Source organism: Meleagris gallopavo, chromosome 23, assembly GCF_000146605.3.
Source record: "Meleagris gallopavo isolate NT-WF06-2002-E0010 breed Aviagen turkey brand Nicholas breeding stock chromosome 23, Turkey_5.1, whole genome shotgun sequence".
NCBI classification, from domain to species: domain Eukaryota; kingdom Metazoa; phylum Chordata; class Aves; order Galliformes; family Phasianidae; genus Meleagris; species Meleagris gallopavo.
Window position 1 is genome coordinate 4,992,606 of NC_015033.2, and position 25,844 is coordinate 5,018,449.

Consider the following 25,844-nt stretch of genomic DNA (forward strand, 5'->3'; position numbering starts at 1 on the left):
TTCATTATGTTATTCTACATGTGACCCTGTGGGAATGGGCTGTTGTTCAAGGAGATGTGATAATAAGCTCTCCAAGGATGCTGGCTCTGTGATGTCCAAAACATAGATATTTGTGATTCTCCCTCAAAGCCCTCAAGACTTTCCCTTCCAGGCTTTATTCCAGAAGCTCAGATAGACACTTAGAAAGACTGCAACGCACCAGATTTCCTCATACAGTTTCTTACACCACAGTTATTCAATCATTAGATGCTGCTATAAGGCACAACTGATGCCTTTTCATCCTCAGTGGCCCAAAGCCGTGCCCCAGAGGGCTCTTCATCCAAGAGATTTGCTATTATTTATTGAGGATACTCCCTGAAATCCATGGTTTATGCCATACAATTCCACTGCTGAGTGGTTAGAAAAGTTTCTTCTGAACTTAGCCACTGAAATCTCTCCCCACGCAAACAGCCTCCCCAGAGAAGAAAGAGATTTATTTCCTGCCTGTCCCACTTGGAATCTTTTCCCAATGAACTTCAATGCTAATAACTCTAAAACCCAGCAAGTGAGCTATTTCTGTTCCTCTTCCCACCACTACCAGTATAAATATCACCCTGAGTCCTGGGGGCTAAATGCCTTCTTAAAAGAATGCTCCCTTTGAACTAGAGAATTGAATTATCCAGAAATCACAAGAAATCTGGCAGTGGGTGAGGATTTCACACGCAAATCTCAGGCTGACGTACACAATGTTTTTCTGTGTCTCAGGCTTGTTGTTGGGCGGGTGAACCGAGTTCCCAAGCTTCAGATGAACAGGTGGAGGCTCTTCTGTGCCAACAAAGACTTCTGAGCTGAGCTGAACTGCACTGCAGCAGAGGGAGTGGGTTCCTCTCCTGGACATGGTGCCAGCCTGCTGTTAGGACTAAGCAGTCCTAAAGGAACGTGTGGTCTCTCCTACCACAACAGACAAGTTAGCAGTTGCTCTCTTGTGACCTTCCTGTTAGCATTCTTGACTCCAATCCAAACACCTGTATCTCCATGAAATTGCTTCCAGATTACCATTAACTCATCTCTAGCCTCATTTTCCTTTTTCCTCTTTTTCTCCTCGATTGTGAGGCCTTACCCACTTGGCTGCTTCATTACAGGTGACCTTCAGCACAGGCTTTGTTTGGAAAGTGATTTAGAACCAAATTACCCATCTATTTCTTTCACCTCCTCCCTCTTACTGAATGCAGCAATAGCAGCACCGGAGAGGACGTCTGAAATAGCACATTTTGAACACATTACAGAAAGGGAGATAGAACAGAATGCCATCCTCCACCACAGTTCAAAATGAAGGGGCTAAACTGCTCTTGGAGAAATGACAAAACAACTGCACAATTTATTCTAAGGATACAGGGGAGTCTGATTTAGATCAGGTGGAAATATCTCTTAAGGAACTGGGGATTGTGCTAAGAACAGAGACTGCAGGACAACACGGGGGTAGGGAGCAGAATAGAAGGGGGATGGCAAAATAAACCTTGTTGCTCTGGTTAAATCTCACTGGAGCCAGCAAGCAGAGCAGGTTTCTCTGATTCACACTAAATCAAAGAACAGTTATATGTCTGCTTGGTACAAACTGAAGAAATACAGGTTACCATTCAAATCACAAAGACAAGGGCTGAGTATGAGCTACAACACAAAGCTGTGAGCTATACCATAGGCTCATGGCTAGAGGGGCATTTCTGTACATGTGTGAAAGAGAAAGGAGAAGATGAAGAAATAACTAGAGCTGGAACAGATCACCAGGAACAGTCAGAACAAGCAAGAGAAATCTAAAAAAAAAAAAAGTCAAAAAGAGAGAAAAGATGCTGGTAAAAAGTGTGATTATAGAGCCCTCCACATCCTAAGTGGCACTAAGAGCTAGAGAGAGTTAAAAGCAGAGTAAATGGGGAAGCAGTGGTGGAGTCCCTGATTTTGTGGAGGAAGGATTGTTCAACCATTACAGCATAACATGTAGAGGGTATATAAGAAGCAGACACTTATACAAAAGAATGTCGAAATCAAACACCTCGAAAACTGGACCCACTCAAGAGAATCTGATTCTCTTTCTTTTTTTGGTGATGGCATATCCATCAGCCAATATTTTCTGAGCAGAATCACAGAATCATTGGGGTTGGAAGGGACCTCCAGAGATCATCGAAACCAACCCCCTGCCAAAGCAGGTTCCCTACACCAGGTTGCACAAATAGGTCCAGGCAGGTCTTGAATATCTCCAGAGAAGGAGGCTCCACCACCTCCCTGGGCAGCCTGTTCCGTCACCTCACCTAAAGAAGTTCTTGTGCACATTTGTGCAGAACTTCCTATGCTGCAGTTTCTGGCTGTTTCCCCTCGTCCTGTCTCCATACACTGCTGAAAAGAGTCTGGCCTCACCACTCTGCCCCCCACATCACAGATATTGATAGACCTGGATCAGGTCCCCTCTCAGTCTTCTTTTCTGAAGGCTAAACAGACCCAGTTCACTCAGCCTTTCTTCATAGGGGAGATGCTCCAGGCCCTTCGCCATCTTTGTGGCCCTCCGCTGGACTCTTTCCAAGAGATCCCTGTCTTTTTTGTACTGGGGAGCCCAGAACTGGACACAGTACTCCAGATGAGGCCTTACCAGGGCAGAGTAGAGGGGGAGGATCACCTCCCTCGACCTGCTGGACACGCTCTTTTTAATGCACCCCAGGGCACTTACAGAGGAGCATAGCTGAGATGCTAGTGCCCATGCTGCAGAATTCCTAAATTCTCTTGGACCAGTGAACTTAGGAACAGCTTAGAGCTCTGCAGAATTCTCAGCCTGGGGAATTAAAGCCATCTGTAAGTCAGACGTATGACCTGCTGTACGACAAAGGGAATCTATGTGATTCTTAATCCATGTAGGAAGGGAAGGTATAGACACGCTGAACTACTTTGGAGAATTAAATCAGTAGCAAACTGTTGCGCACAACCATTTAAGCACAGTGACTTACCAGATGATAAGAATTTAATTTACTAACAGAAAACATAAGAGGAAAGTCAAGACTAAGCAAAGCAGTAACAGAGAAGCCCAGTAATGAGATGCTCACGTAGGAGGTGATTGGCTGGTCCACGTGTTAAAAAGCAGCACAAAGTGGCTACAGGAAAACAGCGGGAAGAGATTAAGTGCTGACACTGAAATGCTATTTCCAGCTGACATTTATCTCTGCCTTGGAATTCCCAGTCGGAGGGGAGGTGACAACAAACGGGAGAAATTTACACTGGCCACTTTATGCAAATCTAACCTTTCTGCACCTGCCAGGTGGGAAGCATTTATTTACTCTCTGGCTGTCTGGCTAAATTGGCAGAAGCTCCAAATCTGAACAGAATACAGAGAAGGTCAAAGGAATGTGGCTCATGACTGTAATTTCAGGACCTGCTACAGGCAGTGCAGTTTTAATGTGGCAGCTGACAGATATACACTCTAGGCAAATGAACTGGCAGAAGACAAATGCACGTGCCAGTGTATTCTTTCACATGAGGATTTCAGTGTCCTCTGACGGGTACACTCAGATGCTATCCTGTGTCACACTCCTTTCCTGTGTCTTGCTCATTAAGGACATCAGCAAAAACCTCTCTAGTTCAAGTATGAAGAGTGATTAATTCTGGACCAGGCAGATCTGAGTTCAGTCTCCTTGGTCACAAGGATTTTCCAGGATGCAAAGATCTGAAAATGAGCAGTAACTGTGAGATGTCCCAGTCTAGGGGTGAATTAGTCACAGTCTTAAATAGAAGGATAACATTTAAATGTACACTATCAAAATAACATGTTTATACTGCAGTCTAGCAAGCAAAAACATAAATTCCTGCCATTCCTGAATAAGACTGTCTCTTTTTCTGGCATGCTAAATATTATCTCTTTGCAATATATAGCCATGCTCAGCTTTTTACATTAGAAAGTCTATTTTTGTCCATGTAAATAAAATACAGCCATCTCTTGGGTAGGAAGCAGCACAAGAGCCCTGGTTCCTGGTATAGAAGATCAGGGAAATAACAAAGACCAATTTGTCTGGCTAAAAGCATAGAAGACAACTTCAGATAGGCTGCAGGTACCTTTGCATGACACTGAAACACAGTCATGACACGGGAAATTAAAGCTAAACCCTAAAAGTAAAACTACTGGAAGACAGGAATTGACTTCTGAAAAAACAAAACATCTTGTGCCATCTTGCTCCTCTGGGATCTCCAGGGCTTATAGAAGATGAAATAATGCAAAGTTCACAGTAAATACCACTGAAATCGTTGATTCCTCAGCTGATACACCTGTCTCTGTGCAACGTTAGGACCAAAGCAAATGGCATCACATTTGAGGGTCTCATGCAGGCAAAATGGACACATTTCCAATGCTGTGTCCTGCAGACTTCAGGTTTCTTTCAGCATATCATCGAGCCCAGTTTTGCTTAGCATGCAAGAACTGAAAACAGCCTGAGGTTGTCTGGTTGCAGGGCATGCCAGGGGCGTATTCCTGAACTGGGCATGCCCTCACGTTGCCCCTGCCCTACATCTCCATCTGGCTGCTTTTGTGCAAGAAAAGGGAAAAAAAGAAAAAGATTTATGAAGGGTCAGGAAAGAAAAAAAGCCAAAGAAAGAAAAATCCCTTAGGATAAAAAAGATGAGAAATTCAAGGCAGTTTTAAAGCAGTTAGTGAAGGCAGGAGCCCAAGCTGACCTGAAGTCAGAGCAGTGAGAAAGTAAATGGACTTTTAAGGACTTCAGCTGAGATTTTCAAAGTCTTTTTGACAACTTGGATGTTCGTTTCCACTCGTTTCATTGGACACCCGCCAACAAAATCCTGTGGGCTGCTCTCATTCCGGAGGTCTGAATTCTGACAAAGTGCACCTAGACTACGTTTTATTTTTTACCCTTTTTTATAGGGATCTGTATAAAGAATCAGGGAAAACAGCAACCATTTCCTTCAACAACAAAGATTCTGAAGGGCCCAGAGATACAGGTTACAGAAGAATCACTGCAGGTTAAAAAAGAGTTACAAACAGACTCCAGAACAGCAGAACGGCTCCTGACATTCACAGCCACGTGGCTCTTTTGCTTCCCCTGCTTTTTACTATAATGGATGCTTGAATAACAGCCACATGGGTTGTTCCCTTTCCTGAAAGAAACAGCAACAGTAGAAACCAGCTTTTTCTGCTTTACAATCCTCATGAGCTCCACATTAAGATGACTTGGGGCTTCAGTTCTGTGAGACTATTGACTGCCCAGCAGGTAAAGAAAGCAATAAGTGGCAACCAGTTGATAGCAGCAGGGAGCTCCAATAAGTTTTGTAATCAATACAAAGTATAGCTGAGACAGCTCCAAACACTAAGGCAAGGAAGCCCAATTTAATGTGCTTATAACCTTTCTCATTTCTTTTTGCTCATTTTTTAATTCCCCATTCCTTTCAGTAGCATTCAAGAACTAATTTCTCCATGGACACAACAAGCTCGTGCTTCATTCACCATTATCTTATGAATGCCTTGTAAATTGATTTACCTGCATGGCAAAGGGGAACTGCTCTGGATCTCCAGGATAGAGCTCAACAGAAAGTAATTTAATTTGGTTGTTGTTGTTATTGGGTCTAAAGTGAGCATAAATGAGTGAAAAAGAAATGAAAAAGATCAGGCACTTCTAGCTTTCTGACAATGGCCAAAGACTGAACGAAGGAAGATGCAAGACCTTTCCAAGTGCTCCTACTGGATCCAGGTTTCATTTTCTGCTCTCCTGAGAGTGCCAAGGACCCTTCAGACATTCCACCAGGGCTGTTGTTGCATGGACACAAACTCAGAGTTCTGAGCTCTGTCACAATGTTTGTGTTTGAGCTCCAAGGAACATGGGAAGAGGATCTGCAAGGAGACAGTTGTGAAGGACAGGTAAGCAACGGTATATCTAGATGTTATAAAGGCTTTGTAGCATTCTTGCACAGACAAAATAGAATGCTGTAAGGATCAACTTACAGACAACTTTTCCCACAGCACAGTACAAAAATTATCATGCAATTACAGAAAGATATGTGTTGTGTGCTCCATCTCCTACCTGAAATCCACTGGGATATCTGCAGGTTCTTTTGCACATCGTTCTCCCCCTTTTCCAGTGAGTCAGTTGCAGAACCTTTCACCTCTGCAGCAACTTCTGCTTCCCAGTGCGATTACTCTGGAAGAAAAATCAGCATCAAATTAATTCTTTGGAGAAAGTGGAAACAGAATTTTTCTGCATCAGGAGTGTTTTCCTTTTTCTTTACTAGCTGGGATGGGAAATGGAAGAGATGCTATTTAATTCTTTCAAAACTTTTCCAATGCTTTGATAAACAAAAAAATAATTTCAACCTGAAAAATGTCAAATATAAAAAGCTAGTAATTATTCTGGATGGCCAGACAGAACAGTCATACTAGAGAGTCAGGAAAATTCCATTATTTGTCAGTTACCAACAATTTCCAGGAAATTTTTCATTAAAGACCATTTTGCAACAAGAAATAAATACATGCTTTAAAAAAAAATGCTAAAAATACTGAGAAAAGGGTCTCAGGTGAATGAGAAAACCTTGATAGAAGGCCAATTTCATGGGAGATACGTAATGGTGCTTCACCGATTCAGCAGCCCCAGATATTCTTCCAAGGTAATAAATGTCCTCCAGAACTATTACATGAATGTTACTTTCTTCAATATATATATTTTTAATATATCAGATGGATTAGAGAAAAACAACAGCCAGCTTCAGGCAGTTCCAACTGAGAATCCAAAACAAGGATGCTAGAAGTCAAGCATTCCATTAGAAACTATCTCTTGTCCACACTAGGAAGCAGCAAGAAGGCAACCTAAATAAAACAGACTCCCTGCTGCTGCAGGACAGGTGTACAGCTGTGCTGAGATGACCACATCTGAAGCTCTTTCAGGATTCACCTCAGCCATTCTACTCTGAGAGCCATGGACTCCTCGGGCTTCACGATCAGAATCATCCATGCTTCATGATCAGCATCAAATAGGACTCCTCCAGCAATCCCCAACCACAGCAGTGCCAGGAAGAGATGCTGCATCAGGAAGGCAATTTCCCTTTCTTTTTAACACATTTTAAATGAATGAATAATTCATCCCAAATGGCTTGAAGCCGAGTCGACTCTCCGTGTTACCACCTGATTATATGTTCCATAAAAAGAGATGACAGCAATTTACCTCTCTCCTCTTGTAGGGTGGGCTCACGGGGGGATAAATATGCTGCCACCAAACCAGAGTGATGAATCGTTCCTCAGAGCAACCGGCGATGCTTTTAGTGATTTGGCATTTAGTGCTTCCCAGTGGGAGTGGTGAAGAGAGGGACACCAGCATCAACCTTCAGGAAAGGAGGGAAAGCTACGGGCAATGTTTTGTTCTCTTTGTTTGTCTCCGTTGGATTAATTCACTGCAGAATACTCAGCAAAAGCACCCGGGCAGAGGAGCATTCCTCCTAAAAGCAGTGCAGCTTGCAAAGCTCAGGTGCTCAGGAAAGCAGCCATTACATCCAATCCTGTTTTATTATTGATTAAACAGTGGAGTTAGGTTGGAGGACAGGAGCTGCATTACACATTCTCTAAAATGATGCTTCTTTTCCCTGGGCCACTCGTATAACAAGCTGCATATCACGCGCCAGCCTTTCAGTTAAAAAATGAGAGCAAGAGAGATTTGCACTGGGCATTAAAGCAGACTTAGAGGCAAGAGGAGAACTGAAGTGGGTGCTATTCTTGCTAGAATCAGCAACTCCATCCCTTTATCCAACCAACTTAGGACAAACTGAGCTTCTCGCAGGAGGGGACCATTAGTTTGGCTGGTATAGGGCTTTTTGGATAATTTGAAGCCACCAAGCACTGATTTTGTTAAGGCAGCCTGAGAACTGAGGGCTTCATTTCTTAACCAACTTAAGCTTGATTACCACCGCAGTCTGTTATGGGACACCGTAACACGATGGAAAGTACAACAGTGACAAAATCCTAGGCTGCAGCAAGCAGGACTTGCACAAACGCAACAGCTATGGGCACAGAAATAAAGGAAAAATCTGCTAACCTTCCAAAAGCCTCAAAGTACACAAGGATCTCCAGCAAAATACCTTTGCTCCCACTGCCAACCTTTAAATCAGGTCTGGGAAGGGGTGGATCCGGCTCCATTGCATGCAGCTGAGCTCCCCTGAGCTGGCCCTGCCTTCCCTCCAGGTGCTCAATCACTGCTTGAAGCCGTGACTTAGCATTTCTGCTACAGATATCCCTTATGTTTATGGGCACACAAAGAGCTACACCAAGCCAAGGCAGCCAAGTTTGGAGACATCAAAGGTCGGGCTGGATGAGGCTCTGAGCACCTGATGGAACTGCAGGTGTCTCTGTTCAGTGAATGGCAGTTGGACTACATGACCTTCAAGGGTCCTTTCCAAACCTACGATCGATCTAAGCTCAACCTCCTTTCCCACAAACACATCCTGGCTATGAGTTTTTTCCCAGTGCTGGGATCCCTTCCACTCAAAGCCACACATGGTTCACACTGTGCAAGAGGCCCTTTGCAGCCAGATGTGCACCCACTGGCACAGAAGCCCACGAGACATTTCCTTGTGCACACGTTGTGCCTGCACATCCACACCTCCACTGCCTTACCTGCACACTTTGTTCTGCTGCCTCCGTCCTCCCCTCTGCTCCCAGACTGCAAGGGGCTGATACAGCATGTAAATGTGCTACAAAGACACATCCTCTCTGCCTCCCTGCTGGCTATGGGGAACATAAAACACAGTGGAGATTGCTGCTATTTTATTATTTATGAAGCTTTGGTTATTTCGTGTATAAATAATCCATGACTGCAAAGTGTTGCTGGCGCTGTAATTGAATATTCATGAGGTATTTTTGTTGAGAATTTTCACCATCATTTCAAACCCGGGCGCAAAAATAAAAATCATCATGATAAAAATTTCATCTGTCACTTCGCAGTTCTAATCTCCGAGAAACAAAACCTCTCTCTTCCACCCCACAGATTTTCTGAGGTGGAGGGAACAAAACAGTGGGGTTAATCTGGAAGGCAGGTTCATGCTGCACTGGAAAGAAGCAGGTGCATCCTGCATACAGCTCTGCCTGCTGTCTCTTAGCATTGTCAGGATGCTTCATCTGTTGATGCTTTGCTGTCTGCAAGGAGCAAATGCAGATTTCCCCCTCTCCTTCCTAGAAACATCTCTCTTTTCAGGTTTAATCCCAGTCAGAACCTTGACTGAGGAGCACCCAAATAGGATCACCCAGCAAACAGCATAATGGAAGCATGCTGCTGCCACCCTGTGGAAAATGGAAGCCCCCAACTGCTGGGGGTCACTCCAGAGATTCACAAAGCTACAGCTGGTATGGTGGTTACACAGATAGGTGAGGCAGTCATGTCCTGATGAGACAAATGGTGAACAAACTGGGGAATTTCCTTGAAGCAACTGCAGGATTTGCAAGGAAGGTATCTGCATGCTTTGCAGGTATGATTGATGTGTTTGTGCTGTGCCCATGGTGGACAGGGGTCACATGCATTGAGAGGATGGAAAAGAAACATAGAATCATTAAAGTTGGAAAAGACCTCCAAAATCACCAACTCATCCTCACCATGCCCACTGACCACATCCCTCAGGGCCACATCTTCATGATTCTTGAAATCTCTCCTAATATCCAACCTGATCCTCCCCTGATGCAGCCTGAGGCCATCATCTCTTGTCCTGTCGCTGTTACGTGGGAGAAGAGGTTCACCCCCACCTCGCCACAATCTCCTTTCTGGGAGCGGTCAGGACTGATGAGGTCTCCCTTGAACCTCCCCTTCTTCAGACTGACCCACCCCAGCTCCAGCTCCCTCAGCTGCTCCCCATAGGACTGTGTTCCAGACCCCTCACAGCTTTCTTGCCCTTCTCTTGCCACACTCCAGGGCTTCGGTGTCTTTCTTGTAGTGAGGGGCTGAGTACCACCACTGCACAGGTTCTCAAGGACAATTTTGGCAAATTGTTGGACACCTGCAAAGAACAAGCCTCTCTTGCATCCCAGAATAGTATAACGTGAAGTTTTACCTGCTTGCCTTGCTGAGATTCCCCTTCTCCCAAGGCTCTGTATTCACTGTGCCTTTCAACTCCTTCATTTCTACCGCATAAATGGTTAGAGGGGACTAATAAAAAATACAGCCCTATCGAAACTCTTCCCCCCCTTCATATGTATGTCTTCTGGCCCTCCTGGTGAGGAAACTGCAGTCACCTCCATGGTACAAGACCAATGCCCAATTCTCATTTCTGCCCTACAAGTTCTTCAGGTCATAGCTCCTTCCTTTTCCAATTCTGTGAAGCACTGCGTATGCAGGGAAAGGAAACAGCAATGGGAGAAACAAAATGTTCCCAGCCTCCTCAACCCCAAAGCGGAGCATATGAGGACCTGGCAGTCAGATCTGAGATCTGAGATTCTGCCACCATCCACATGCATGTGGTATTGCAAGGCTGTGTCCCATCAGCACATCACATATGGGGACAGAACTCTCAGAGCACTTTACCTTCCAGAGTGATTTATGGGCTCTGTCAATCCAGCAGACTGAACCATGGAGACAGCTGGAGCGTGCAGCAGCACAGAGCAGCAATCCATCACCACCATGTGGGACTCACCCAGGAATCCATCAAGGGCTTCATCGTGGTGACATCTCTGCAGAGGCAGAAAGAGAAACAAAGGAAAAAGGAAACAGAGTGAGTGAGCTAAGAATGGAAAATCCACACTGGATTTCTTAAAACTTGAGAGTCAATGAAGTAAAACAAGATTACAGACACCAAAACATGTTTTTGGTGTTTTTAGTGACTCAGGTGGAGCTGCTCTAAAGCCACAGATTACAATGCCTCACACAGCTGTGTTGAATGCTCTGGTACTCTGAGACCAGCAAGGATATATGCGTGTATGAAATCACAACAATGTAACACGTACCTATATAAGGCCCTGTATACAGCTTGGCACATGCAAAGGACAGGGGAGCATACAGAATGCAGAGTCCATAAGCATGGTAAAAATGCAGAAAGTAAACTCAACGATGCACAGAGATGCACACTCCCCAGTGCAGTGACATGATCAGTACAAGAGTGTGCACTGTCTTACTTTGATGTACAACTCCACTATAAGAGATAAGTCAAATTATCCAGAAAGGAGCTTCTCTCCATCTCCAAAATCCATAAGAAAACAAGGAAACATGATTTCTCCTAAATCTGTTAGACACCAGAGAGAGAGGTAAAGAAAATATCTGCTCTTGGAGAAAACCAAAGCAATTTACCTTTGAATAGGAAGCAGCAGAACAAAGCACATTATTTCTTTTCACTCCAGAGACAAACACTGATGTTGTTTTGAGTCATGCTGATATAGGTTAAATAAGTGCTCCCAAAGCTGACAAAAAATAGAAGATGTATTAGGACCTCTCAGAACACTAAATCAGCTGGAAAACTGGCAAAAAATAAAAATAAAATAAAATGAACAAAAGGATTCAGGAGTTGGGATTAAAGGTAACAAATGCATTTGGGCATCACGAGGTGGATAAGGCTCAGGCAGGAGCACGTGCAAGAGAGATGGGGGTGTGGGTCAGGGAGAGCCTTGGTGGGAGAAAAGCAGAGGTAGGCATCAAGTAGGGAAGTGGGAAAGACTGCACAGGAGAATGAGGTTAGGAAAGCTTGGACTGGAGAAGAGCAAATACTTGGGATGATGAAGGAGGCATTTCAGATGTTCTGACACAGTTTTTTCCCAATGCTTGTCTCCTCGAGGGTCCTTTATGTGCTCCTAGAAGACCCTCTCTCCCATTTAGACATCCATGGCACAGCATGTATCCAAATTCCCTGAGAAGAAAGGAATGTGTGCAGACAGTATGATTTGCAGTGCCACAGGAGCTGCTTTTACAGCACAAGGCAGGCTGGCTTGTATCTAGCTTACCTCCAGCAGATTCTCTGCTGCTGTCTGACTCACATGGACTACGTGGAGCCATTTGAGTTTATGATCCTTTTATCTTTCTGACCAAGGGATCATAAGCTGCTTCCCCCAAGAAGAATAATGAAGCCTCATACATTACACATCCCCCAAAGGACTTAATTCTCCTTAATCTAAGGGGAGGATTTGTCTTCAGTCTCCAGCCCTTTTATTATCCATTTGTTGCTCCATCTGTAGCACAGATCATAAAGGAATCTTTTACTTTTTGAGTCAACCTTTTCTTGGGCCTCATTTAGGCCTCACATAATGTCCCAGGCTGCTCACAGCTCATAGAAATAGAATAAGACAGAGACACTGCAGCCTGGATGGCCTTGTCCTTCCTCATAGCAGTGCATGGTAAGGACGGGGAGATGTCTGGCTCCTAACCAGAAAAAAGAAATCGTGAGTCAAGAGAAACACAGCATTGACACTTACGCTTCACTCAGACCCACGCTTGCCCTGAATAGTGACGTTCTGACAAATAAAAATGGTTCTGATTTGGTGAATTACGGCTTTCAAGGCCTGGCTGGGTGTGGCTCTGGGCAGCCTGGGCTGCTGGTTGGTGATCCTGCACATAGCAGGGGGGTTGAAATCAGATGATCTTTGTGGTCCTTTTCAACCCAGGCCATTCTATGATTCTATGATTCTATTAACGCCCTGGTGAACCAAGACTCCTCTCTACTATGCAGGGTGCAAAGACATTCACAAGAGTTTGGGCTTGTACCAGAGAGCATATCTAACATTCTCAGCTTGTTTTGGAAGATATGAAATATGTGCAGCTTACTGCTATGGTGGGTGTGGATACTGAGTTCTGTTCCCACATCTTTCACTGATCACAGCCTGGCTTTTAACATATTTCATGGACTCACAGAATGGTTTGAGTTGGAAGGGACCCTAAAGGCCGTCAGGTCCAACCCCTGCACTGAGCAGGGACACCCACAGCTCCATCAGTGCTCAGAGCCCCATTCCCTGACCTTGGATGTCTGCAGGGATGGGGCTAGGTGCCATAACAGTACAACTTCGCACATACTGATGGTTCCAAAGGGTCAAACAAGACAGTGCTTTCCCTGCCTCCATAACATCTGTGCACTAACCAGAGAGGATACCTGTACAGGTAGCACCCACTCCTCCATACAGTCACCCTGACTCCTATACCAGCTGCATGCATATACTTGTATATGAGAATACTGTCGTCCTCTGACGTGCTGGTGCTTTATTTTCTCCCCTTGCTGTTCTCACTGGGCTAGAAACTGGCACTGAACTGAAAGTAATTTCCTTTCATTTTAAATAAATAATAATTTAACAATGCATGCTGCTGAATTCATTCTTGCATCAAAGGGGAGATGATTGCACTTCCCAGTCCGGAAAGACAGAGAAGGGAGGAAGATACGGCTTTATAATTAAATTTGCTTTTCCTCCTTCCTTTGTGCATCTCATTAAAAGAAAGAAGTAAAAAAAAAAAAAAAAGAGAAAGAGAAAGAAAAGCACACAGAGAATACTGTTTCTCAGCCCCAGGAGAAAGGAAAAACTCTCGTTTGTCTGCTACTTCCATGCAACCTCATGGATAACACAGGCAAGGGGATCCTTTCAGGACTACAAACAAAACAAAGGGCACTGCAATGTGCTTGGACACTGGCTGGCTCTGCTGATATGCAGCTGCTGTCCCAGCCTGCTCAGGTCTGGGGATTACTCACCTTCAGAGAGACTCACTGCATCAGGGAACAGCACAAAACTCTTCAATCAATGCAAGCAAGTGCACTGCAACTTTCTTCATAATGACCCTACACTCAGAGTCATCTTTCTCAGTGGAAAAATAAATGATTCAGTATTAAGGAGGCTTTGCCAAGTGGAGTTTATGAGAACAGCAAAAATGCATTCCTTAATAAAAGGGAAGCTATTGAAGCTTATGTACTTAAATATCACCCAGGTCTCCTTCAGAACAACCTCTGATCTCTGCTTGGGTGATCTCTTTGTCACTGCCTGAGTGCTGCACTGGGGCTTACATTCTCAGCACAGCATCCACACTTGCTTTAATCCCATGGATGGATAGCCCTTGAACTTGAAAGCAGCTCACATTCAGCAGGGACTCCGGTCCAGTAACTTGCTGTAAATCTCTCTGCCTCTGCCCCTTCCCCCTTTATATACAGCAGGTTCTTCTCTGCACATTTACCATTTAGCATGGCAGAACAGGAGGAAATTACCTTCAGCCTTCCTTGCCATCTGCATCCCAATTGCTCCAGTGGGATTTAGGCTGCATTCCAAATGGTTCCATTTGCAGCAGATCTGGGGCAGAGGGAGAACAAGCTGACTGTGGCACGTCTCAGTGGATAAGACCACAGAGCAGTTGGCTTCTGGAGCTGTTCTGTTCTGACTCCTCTAGCTGTGGCTGAGTAGGGCAGCTGAGCATTCCCTTTCATATCACCCCACCTGCCAATCTGCAGCACCAAATATCAGCAACAGACAGCCCCCCTGCAGACAAAACTTAAACCCAGGGAAATAACAAAAAACACAAAAGTGACATTACTGTGCATTATAAAATAATGAAACAGTTTTTTCAATTTGTTTCTGCCCCAGATAGTGGCAGCGATCAGCACTTTACTAAAGATGCCTCTTCCACATCCTGGCATATGTTATTACTGTTATTAATAGCAAGCCATAGCCGGGGGCAGCACTCTGTGCAGGTACATTTATTTCCTTCACAGCCCTGTCACCCCTTGCTAGTGCTCCAGCTCCTTGCAGCACACCCCGCTACGAGGTAAGGGAGGCACATGGAACATCAGGCACTGCTCTGCCATGCTCCAGCCTCATTCTGTCACTCAGGATGTACCTGTTGTTGGCTTTATATCACCATAATTGCATTACTTGTGCCTTATACCACTGCAATTTCCTGTTCCTTACTCCTAAATCAAGACTGCCCTTAGAAAGGATAAATGCTTGGACACTACCTCCTTTCCTCTGAGTCAGTAGGAACAGGAGCTTTCAGAATCTGCTGCTCAGCAATCAGGCAAACTTTCTCCCAGTTTCCTTTCCCGTTTCCAAGTGCTAACTTCTGCCCTCTAAGCAGGACTTGACACCTCTTCTATGAAGAAAGGTTGCTGCAGCTGAGCTTGTTCAGCTTGGAGAAGAGCAAGCTCCAGGAACACCTCATTGTGACCTTTCAGTACTTGGAAGCTTACAAACAAGTGGGGAATTGACTTTTACGTGGTCTGATAAGGACAAGGGTGAATGGCTTTAAACTAAAAGACGAGAAATTTAGATTAGATGTTAGGAAGGTATTCTTTACTCAGAGGGCAGTGAGGTTCTGGATCTGCTGCCCAGAGAGGTGTGGGTGCCCTATCACTGGCAGTGCTCAAGGCCATCAGTGGGGCCCTGGGCAGTCTGAGCTGGTGGATTTGCTCCCTTAGGCCTGAAGAGGCTCTGGACAGTCACTAATACACTAACTCCATCAGCAGTGCAATCCAGAATTTCTGAGCACTGAAGAAATCAATACAATCGGGCAGCTTAGCTCCTCTGCCCGTGGGCCACGTTCATCACCAGCATGTGTATGGAACAGTGTAGAGCCATTTAATAACACAGCTCATTAAGCTTCTGACAACAGGGGATGATGGAACTAAGGCCTCAAACACTGAGCCTCTTGAGTTTATTTGTATGCGTAGTTTCAGGCTGGGGATGTTAACACTACCCAGCATGTGAGGAACACATGTTTGGCACAAGATTCAGAGAAAAATTCCCCAGGGAGATCATGTAGAAATCCCCCAGAGGGAGCAGAATGGAACACTCAGAAAAATGCTTGGAAAACAGATTAAATGAAGCAGGTCGAGATCACCTGGAGGTGACAGTTTCCTTGGCTTCCTAACAGCAAGGAAGCAGAGCTCCGTTGCATTAGGATAACTCCAGAACCACCACTTCTGGCTGATATACTCTAGGTCAAACCTTCTCTCTCCTTGCCCCAAGATCTAAGCTACTCTGTTCCCTCAAATAATAACATTCATTGAGAAATAGCTCTAATTCCTACTACATGCCTGGCTACCTAAGCTACTGCATGCTTTTTGGAAAGACACCCAGCCCTGATTCAAAGAGTTCTAGTAACAGATCCTCCACTATAATCCTAGGTAAGCTTCTCCAGTACTTACTTATTGTATTGTTTAAACTGTATTTCCAGTCAAAGTCTAGATATCCTTTTAGCTATTTAGCTTCCAGGCACTGGGTCTCACTGGCCACTGACTACTAGATTAATGAGCATTCCATTATCAGAAATCTTTACCTTGTACTTGAAGGCAGTGATCAAGTCACCTCTTTAGCTTCCTTGGTGTAAACCAGATGCAACTTCTTGGCACTGTCACATTTCACTGACTTGTATAAGGACAAAAATGTACAAGCTGTGATTCTGCAATGACAGAAAACAGCATTGTCAGAAGTGTAGTCATTATTCAGAGCTGTTCACTGAGTTTATCTGCACTGGACATAAAATTCTGATAAAAAGTCACTGGCTGCAGCTATTCCATTGCAGTTGGTCAACTAAGTCAGATAGGTCAGTTCCAATTGAAGGGCACAGAGGTGTGTAAATGTTCGTACTGACTCTTCTAAGTGTTGAGCATGGAAGTTCAGATTACTTTCAAAAACTCTGTATCAGCAAAATGCACCTGCTTCAGTATTTGGAGAAAATATCAGGAACTTTTTCCCTGTTTTTCCTCGACTTTCTCATGCTTGTGACAAAAGCGGAACTACAATTTTGGCAGAAGATGCACACAGACTCAGTGCCCATGTCAGGCTCAAAAGAGCTGAGCACCAGGATCATAAAATGGATCTCTGGAGACCACTGAGTCCAACCTCCCTGCTAAGGCAGGTTCCCCAGAACAGGTTGCACAGGAAAGAGTCCAGGTGGGTTTTCAGTGTCTCCAGACAAGACTCCACCACCTCTCTGGACAGCCTGTCTCAGGGCTCTGTAACTTTGACAGTAAAGAAGTTCTTTTGTATATTTGTACAGAACTTTTCTACTCCAGTTTGTGCCCACTGTCCTTTATCCTGTTGCTGCACACCACTGAAAAGAGCCTGGCCCCATCCATCTGACTCCTGCATTTTAGATATTTATACACATTGCTCAGATCCCCTCTCAGCCTTCTCCTCCCCACATTGAACAGCCCCAGGGCTCCCAGCCTTTCCTCACACAGGAGAAGCTCCAGGCCCCGATCTCTCTGTAGCCCTCCTGGGCTTTCCCCAGCAGTTCCCTGCCTGCCTTGAACTGGGCAGCCCAGCACTGGGCCCAGTGCTCTGGATGTGGCCTCCTCATGGCAGAGCAGAGGGATGGAGAACCTCCCTCGTTCTGCAGGCCACGCTCTCTGCAATGCACCCCGGGGTCCCATTGGCCTCTTGGGCACCAGGGCACACTGCTGGCTCGTGGTCACCCTGTTGGCCACCAGGACACCCAAGTCCTTCTCCACTTGTGCTCCAATGTTTTACAGTCATGCTCCGAAAGCTTTAAACTCTTATTTGATTCATATTCCTCCTTCCAGCATCATTTGTGCCCTGGTGAAAGACCATCTGGAGACAGACAACACCTCATGCTTCAGAAGAGCTGAGGCAGCCCCCAACCACGTCCTTGATGTTGTTAGCCAGCACTGCAGTGAGGCAGGATTAACAGCAGCAGCAGATCCTCATGACAGGGGATTCCCCTGCCCTGCTGAGGCGATTCCTTACTTCAGTATAGAATGCAGTGGATGAATCACCCAGCTGCTCTTTTGAAAAACAGGCATTATTAGTGAGTTAGGTGAAATCACGCAGTTTAAACATAGTGATGACTTACAAAATGCAGCTTTCTATTCCATTCTCATTCCAGCTCTACAGCTGCTGCCAAAGCTTTTATTATTTACGCTTTCCCCTTGACTTTCTTCAGAAGTGTGGCTGCTTATTTCTCTTCTCCTTCCACCTCATGAGAGCTCCTAAAGCAGCATGACAGGCAAAAGATCTGAATTACATTAAAAAACATAGCAGTGCAACTGAACCAGAAGAATGTCACCCCTCAGGCAGCCGAGTTGCTGCTGCAGCTGATCTAGATGTGTGAACCTATCTGCAGCAATCCCACAGGGCAGAGCTGCTGGGCCATGGCACCAGCCTGAGGGCACCTCTGTGCTCGCTGCCACAATTTGTCCTGGCCTTGCTGTGCCCTGGGGAAGGGCTGGGGTTGACCTGTCCCACCCTGCATCAGTGCAACAGGTCTCAATTGCTTTGCAGTGTAGAGGAAGCTTACAGAGCTGATAGAGGCTGTCACAGAACAAGCAGAGATGAACAAGGTTTTGAGGGTGGGAGGGAGGGACTGGAGTGTTTATGGGGGGAAGGCCACTCTGAGCAGGCACAGGGTGGGCTGTTGACTGGACTTGCTTCTCCAGGCACTGAAGAGATTGAGGACCTCCAAAAAGTGCACTGCCACAAAGGTTAGGGCCCTGCCCTGGCTCAGACCTGAGGCAGAGGGCAGGCATGATCCATTCAGCCTACAGGCATGTGTATCCCTAGTTAGAGCTCAGGAAGATCCAGACCAACACGGCCCCTGATGGCATCCTCCTCTGCGAGCACCTGAACTGCTAAATGCCATGCCAGTGTTTCCCATGAGGTTTCTGCTGTTCTCAGTACTAATGCAGCTTCTTTACTTCATCCTGGTCCTGCTGCAGAGGGACATTCTGCACTGTGTCCTGCCTCCAGAGCTGGCACCTGCCATTGGCGTTTGTCCACCCAAAACTTTTTTTCTGATCCCAGCACAGACTTTGGCCCTTCATCAGTAGGGCCTGCACAGGCAGTATGTGTGCCCACCCTGTCAGTGAAAATGCGAATAAAATGCATCCCAGCTCAGAGGTTGTGCATTCAAGAGTGGGACCCCATCAACAAATGTCTGCTTAATCACCTGAGGGAGGTAGTGGAATTTTGGAGCTTCTAAAAGGGAAGGAGACTGCTTTTTAACACGGGAAGATAGCAACAGGATAAGGGGGAGTGATTTTAAAGTAAAAGAGGGCGAAATTTAGGTCAGCTCCAACCCACAGGCTGGCACAGCCTGCACTGCAGCTGCTCCCTGCCCTGTGCCATCATGGCAGGAGCTCTTCCCCACCAAGTGTTAGAGCTAGATATTGGTGGTATGGCAGGAAAGCCAAAAGCTTGGACACTCATGGGTTAGATACTGTGTGGAAATTCTTTACTCAGAGGCCAGTGAGGTCCTGGCACTGCTGCCCAGAGAGCTATGAGTGCCCCATTCCAGGTTGGATGATATATGATATATATTTAGGTATACTTAATACATGTTATACTTTTTCTCACATCTCAAGACGATAAAACCTAGAAGCACTAATTGACTCTTCACTTGGAACTAGAGAGATTAGCATGTCAAAGACCATGGAAAAAGAAGCACGCGTTTTAGTTGTAGAAGCACACTTGTCCAGGAGAAATCTGCATAAGTTTTTAAGACCTGTATGTCCACACTCTTCATGCTAGAAGAAGAACCATTAGATCTGGAGCAGAATAAAAAGTGCCTTTCAGCTGCAGATCTGTCAAGGACACAGGACAATGGTAGGCAGGAGTTTGAAAGCGCTCAGCTGCAAAATGGGAAGGGGGCTGGTTTTAGGCACTAATTTAATCTGTATCTGTGACAGAACTGGGTCAGACTCCCGGGAAGATGTACACACAGCACTGGCCAGGGAGGAGGGATAGCCCTTGTCTTACCTGCTTACCAGTATTGACACTTCCAGCAGTAAAAGGGCTTTGCTCATGATCTGTAATGTACCAAGTCCCTCCAGGTAACACCCATCAGGTTTAAGTGTGTTTTTTGCATTGTCTCTGGATTGTATTTGTTCCACAAGGAGCAAAGAGATTTTGGCGTTTTAGTCTAGGAAAAGGTTTTGACTGATAAAAGAAAGGTAGTTGTGCATGGAACACTTTTGGGAAGCTAGGGTCTGGGACAGGGGCATGTTTCAGGCTGAATATGCATATATTAGGGCCTACAGACTGCTGGCAGGATACTGTGGTGGCAATGAGATGGTCTGCATAGCAGGAAAGCCCAACTGGCACCTGCATCACCAAGGGGACAGCAGGATGGCCCCTGTGGGACGTACAGTGTTTGAATCACGTGTATCCTCAGATCACTGATGTTTTCCAAAGGAGAGAAGAGGTGGGGGAACACTTTGATCCACACCTCTGCACTGCACGAAGTATGCAGAGTTCCAGCACACTGCAGAAAGGGAAGGGACCAACGTGCCTGGCCTCAACCTGGTTCCACCTCCTTCTCCAAAACCACAGCTCATATATCTGGCTGGCAAGTCTCTCCCCAATTCCTCTCCTCCTTCTAGCTACCTGCTTGCCAGGAATGGCATAATGGGGTCAGAGAATAAATCAGGGACTATATCAGAGTATTCTATCCCTGACTGTGTAAAGAGCAGCTTTTGTGACTTCCTGATGTGATTTACCATACAATGACAACCTTTAATGTCCGCCAGTGTTATAATCTACTTTATCTTAATACAATCTTCCCCTGCTGAACCCTCCAGAGTCTTAACAGCTATTTTCAATGGAATTTTTTTTATTATTATGACTTGATACTGTGATTACTGTCGCACTCCCGCTCTTTGTGGAAGGGGAAATTAATAAGTTTTTTCTTAAGCACTTTGCACCAGAGCTGAATACCAATCAGCTCCCAAGCTGGGTCCCTGCACCTGCTGGATTCAGTTATGAACCTTTGCTCTGACTTTCCCAGACACAGCCATTTCCAGATCAATGGCACGTCAGCACATCAGGCCCTGTTCCACTTTGCATAGGTCCTCATTGTGGGGAGGACAGGTGACAGGCACTGAGTGGGGGACATGTGGCTTTTCCTCCACTGTCCTACGGCTGTCCCATTCATAAAGATTTCCACTCACATGCCCCCTTATCAGGGCATTTGGACTCATCATGCTTTAGAGAGGAAGGTTAAAGCAATGCCACTTACACAGTTTATCCTGCTCCTCTGCCATCCTTGCTCTGTCCCCTCACCTCCCTTTACAGCTCACTACACCTTCCTTTCTCTCCAGGAATTCACTGCACTGGGCTATACCACACCTCACTTCTCCAGTAGTGACTACCCTGCATGCTACCCCCACTGCCTACCCGCACTTGATAAGGGTCAGGCTGCACAATCCTTCCACATTACAGAGCTCTGCCAGTTAAACTCCAACACAGACAGAAGAGCTTCTGTCTCTGTGAACACATAAGCTTCTTCTGTTCAGGATAGAAACCATCTCGTTTAATGTCTGGTCCTGTCTTTTCCTTTCTGCTCCCATCAGAAGAGGAATCAGAACATCCTGTCATTGTTCAGCTTCTATTTTTTTCTGCCTTACCTGGTCTCCACAGGCTAGCAGTGACCAACCCAGAATGCAGCATTTGTATAAACAAGCAGTGGAAGTAAGGCTTACCCACAAAATGCTGCTTCTTCCATGATGACGTTCGGAGAGAACATTTGGATTGTCTCTGAAGTACTTCATGGCTGGTGACGGCTGGCTGTCACAGTTTGGCAACACACTGCAATAACTGAAAGGCAGAGACAGTGACACTGTGAGAATGACATGCTTTGCCATTGTTTCCATACCTCGGGTTAGGCTGTTCCCATTTTGCACTTGTTGCTAGCTACTGTGCAAAACGATCTCGTTCTCCTAGGTAGCATTTCATGCCTTACTCGGACAAATATAATTGAGCACACAAGGCTGAGGATCTGAAGGAGAATACACCTGAGTTGTCATATTTTTCTTTTTTTCTTCTAAACACAGTCCTGAAAGGCAGGAGCGGGTCAATAAACACAACCCTCTGTCCTAGGCTCTTGGGGACAGTGCTGCAGCATTCATCTGTCTCTTTCCAGTTCTTTCAGGACTATCAAGTGCCACCATCTCCCAAGCAGCTACGGCAGCAGGGCAGGTACAGGCTGGGCAAGCAGCCTGAGTCCGGGCTGCAGATCTAGTGCCAGTATTGACCAGGAAAACTGAAAAAAGAGAAAGAAAAAAAAAAAAAGGAAACAAACTGTCTGTAATTAGTCAACCTGATGGATGTCAGCAGGTTTGTTTGCTTCCTGCAAAGATGCCAATAGTCTAATGGAGCAAACATTGCCATTATGTAATAAAACCATACAGGTAATTAAAAAACTCCTGGCAGGACTACAAACAAGAACATTATCTATTAACTGTTTCAGTGGAGCCAGAGGGAATGGATACTGAAAATTCCTCTTCCTTTGGAGGGAAACAGATTCAATGGAGACTTAACTTGGAGACTTGACTAAGAGCTGGGTCAGTAAGGAATCCCATGCACTTCAACATCAGCCTCACTTCTGCTATGAAATACCCCCTTGGCTACTGCAGCATTCCTAAAGATGCCAAATAAAATAAAGAGGAAAGATGGCATGTCCTATTTTGCAAATGAGAAAGGGAAACACAGGAGCAGTGCTCTGTCTCATGGGTCATTCCCAGATATCTGCTCTCCCTCTGTGTACTCCAGCACTGCCCCATTCCTTTACAAGGAGTGAAGGCTACAGCTGGGCTCTGGGATGCATAAACTCTAAGAAAGCAAGCAGAGGATATAATCTGTGGTGGGCTTTGCTGGCTGATTTACCTGACTTGGATTTTTGAGAGAAAGAAGGAGGCAGTGATAGGATAAACTGTCTAAAATCGTGGATTTAGCACAAGGGTCAGTGAGGATTTTGTACCTTGCCTCCTCCATTGCATGCACTAGTAGCAAACAGCTCACTGAAAAGCACTGATAGAAAACAGAGGAAAAAATGGGAAAGTGAATAAGCACTGAGATTTCAACAGAGTTCCTTGTCGCAATGGCCTGTGGGTGGTTTCAAGCTCTCTTTTTATGGCTAGAGCAAGCAGCTGAAGAGGCAGCTGGAGAATTAAACAAGCTCACTGGCAAACTGACAGCTCATTAGGTATGTAAGCTCAGCAGCATGCAGTGCAGGCTGGTGCAGAAGAGGGCACACAGCAGAGACAGTGTTTGTGCAGGGTACCCCAGCAGCAAACAGTGCAGGCTGCCCAGGTCCAGTTCTTAGGACACTCATGGCTGGAGCAACATCCTTGCCTTCTACAAGGACTTTTCTCCTAAAGAACTGACTCTCCAGGTGCCTTGCAGAAAGAATACATCAGGCACCTTTGAGCTCATTACTGACAAGCAGCCTCTACCTCACTAAACCTATGATTCTGCTCTACTGGCAAGGGCAAGAAGCAGAGAGCAATGCATCTTATTTAAATGCACTCAGCAGCTCAGCACACCAGTGGCTGGCAATGCAATAGCTTCATACAACCCCTGCTGAAACCTGGAAAATCTAAGTATGGGCTTCAATGAGAGTGGGGTTTGGCTGGAAAAAAACAGACTTATAAGAACTCCTTGCCAAATGTTGTAAATCACTCCTATTTCCTTTTTTTAGTTTACCTGAGAAATACCACCTTCCCATCAAGGATCACAAGGAAGGAACCATGACCTTACTGTGCATCAGAATTAAAGGGCAGCTGCCCTGGACAGCAGCTTAACAGGAGATTTATGGAAGAAAGGCTGAACACCTATGATAAGGGGACACGGCTCCCATCTACCAGCAGTCAGCTGGAGGCCTTGGGTGACAGATCCCTGCCTCAATTTCCCCCCATTTGCAGAACACTGAATTTATGAAAGCTTCTGCAGCGCTAAGGATAAACAGACAGTGCTGTGGGCATGTGAGTTTACTTCTTTACCAGACCCAGACTCCCAGGCAAAGCACTGACATGAGCAGAGATCACAACAAAATGTGATACTGGATACGTAACAGGAAGAGGCAGAGATACACAAATTAAAGCTGTGTCAATTGGGTGACTCACTAGAATCATAATAGTCTCTAGGGCTTAAGTATGGTTTATTTATAGCTGCTGTGAGCATCGGGTCGCTAGATCTCAGAATGCCAGCTGCGAGAGGAAATGTTTTTTTCTCTTATTATTTTACCACTGTGCAATGTTTCCAGCTCACAGGAAGAGCTAATTAAATCAACAATTAAAGCCGTAAAGACTCCTGAATCACTGACAACAGTGCACTGTATCTGACCTCTTCTGCCTTGCTTACGAAGCTCAGCAATGATCTTGCTGATCTAAGAAACATTAACTGTCTGGTACAGGAAAGTCACAGCCAGGCAGACTTGGGAAGTGGAAAGAGACTGGAGAAGCAGCCAGGCTGCCCTGGAGAGATACGGGATGCACGAGGACTGTGCTACTTTTGCATCAGCTCAGAGCCCATCTTTTTGGAGGCTTTGACACCACAGATAGTTGTAATGATTTTTCAAACTTCACACCGATAAGAATAGCATGGAACTATCCTGAGATAAGCAATTTCTTCCAACACTGCTCCTTCAGGTCTAAGAGACAGGCAGTACCAGTCAGGAGCTGAAAAACAGCACTACTGAGCCTGTCCAGCCTGCAGCCCCAATGAAATAATGCCGTTTGTGTTCTTTACCACCATGAGCTCTCTCTCTCCAACCACTACAGAGCCCTTTACCCCCACACAGGGGGTAATAAATATTTATTGTTTACAAAAGCATCATTAAAGAAAAATTTAAGCCCGTGAAAGAAAAAGTAAAGCAGAATTTCTGCTTTTTTTTTGGTGGCAAAGCTGCCTTGTTAGTGGATAGGAAAATTCCCAAAGCAGCTTGTGTTCAGAAACATGTGGGAAGAAACATCTCACAGTGACTTTCCTCCAACACAAAAGGATCTGTAGCAACAATGCTGACAGGATCCAAAGCTGGAACTCCAGATTTTCAGTTTTGACAATAGAATTATTGCACATTATTCTTTCTAAGTAAATTAAACCCATTAATCATCATAATTAGTAATGCTCTGTGTCAGTGATATGCTAACAGAGCTAGTCATTATACTGTGCTGTTAAGAAACTGAAGGATGATACCACAGCCTCTACATGCTGCTGCTGTCAGTGGCTGGCTGCGAGGAGGATGTTAATACCCACGCCTTAAGGACTCTAACATCAAAGAGATATGAGGGCAGTAAGAGATACTATCTTTCCCTTGCTAGATTTAAAGCCCCCCGGGAGTGCTGAGAAATAGCAAAAAAGAACAACAGGAGAAGTGAACAAATCCATCCTCGGTGTGGTTCGGCTTGAGCTGGTTCAACCACCACAGAAACGATTTTGGCCCAGCAGTTCTCACTCTTGATTTGTACCCTGAAAAGCAAAGGACTGAAGTGTGAAGGCAATTCCAGCCCTTAGCCCCAGGGATGCATGCAGAGTCCATCAGGATGCCAAGCTTTGGCACAATTGCCCTAGTGCTGTTCTCATCAGCATTCCATTACTTTGTATACTACACTAATAACGTGGCTATCAAACCTTATATATCTACCCACCAGTTAATGACCGACAGATTTATTTATCATGATGCAGTTGCTTTATACCAACCTATAACAAGTAATACTCAGATACAAGACCCCCGTTGAGCCTTTACAACCTATACATGAAGTATATTTCAATCTGATTGTTGTCCATCTTTAGGTGTTTGAATTTAGTTATATGCACAGACTGCTGGTGTCAGAGGGCAGCCTGTGCTTTATATGCAGTATAACCATAAAAAAAAAACCTTGATGATCCCTGCCCCAAAGAGCTTACTAACCAAGTGAACCACACCAAACACAACAAATAAACTTCTTCAACAAGTCTGAGTGCCTTCTTTTGCAAAATATATCTGGAGAGAGGAGATTTTTGTACCTAACAGATCTGTTATCTGAAATCAGTTACCAAAACGTTTCACTAATTTCATTTTCTATACCCCTCACCAGTCAGACTAAGTTGCTTAGTTACAACTGTCAGTTTGCATTATTTCTGCTCCATTTGCCTGATTTGACAAACAATGAGTTCCTTGATTGATTCTAAT

The 25,844-nt window shown here is 45.2% G+C and overlaps 2 long non-coding RNA genes across 6 annotated transcripts in view; one reads left to right on the forward strand and one right to left on the reverse strand.

Moving 5' to 3' along the window:
• Positions 1–5,741: 5,741 nt before the first annotated feature.
• The window catches only part of LOC104914178, a 29,360-nt gene continuing 9,257 nt past the window's right edge, over positions 5,742–25,844 (reverse strand). For 2 of the 5 annotated variants that reach the window (XR_002121387.2, XR_002121385.2), the window contains exons 3-12: positions 21,376–21,490; positions 16,215–16,337; positions 14,152–14,233; positions 11,685–11,823; positions 11,271–11,380; positions 10,512–10,657; positions 8,040–8,728; positions 7,176–7,332; positions 6,042–6,158; positions 5,742–5,851 (exon numbers count right to left, since the gene is read on the reverse strand). This is a non-coding gene — a long non-coding RNA (uncharacterized LOC104914178). Of the gene's footprint in view, positions 5,852–6,041; positions 6,159–7,175; positions 7,333–8,039; positions 8,729–10,511; positions 10,658–11,270; positions 11,381–11,684; positions 11,824–14,151; positions 14,234–16,214; positions 16,338–17,753; positions 17,890–21,375; positions 21,491–25,844 lie in introns of all 5 variants that reach the window. The other 3 variants (XR_002121386.2, XR_002121390.2, XR_002121391.2) reach the window with 3 other exon arrangements.
• Positions 5,815–7,100, forward strand: LOC109370884. The gene is made up of 2 exons (XR_002121392.1): positions 5,815–5,878; positions 6,802–7,100. It is a non-coding gene; the product is annotated as an uncharacterized LOC109370884 (long non-coding RNA).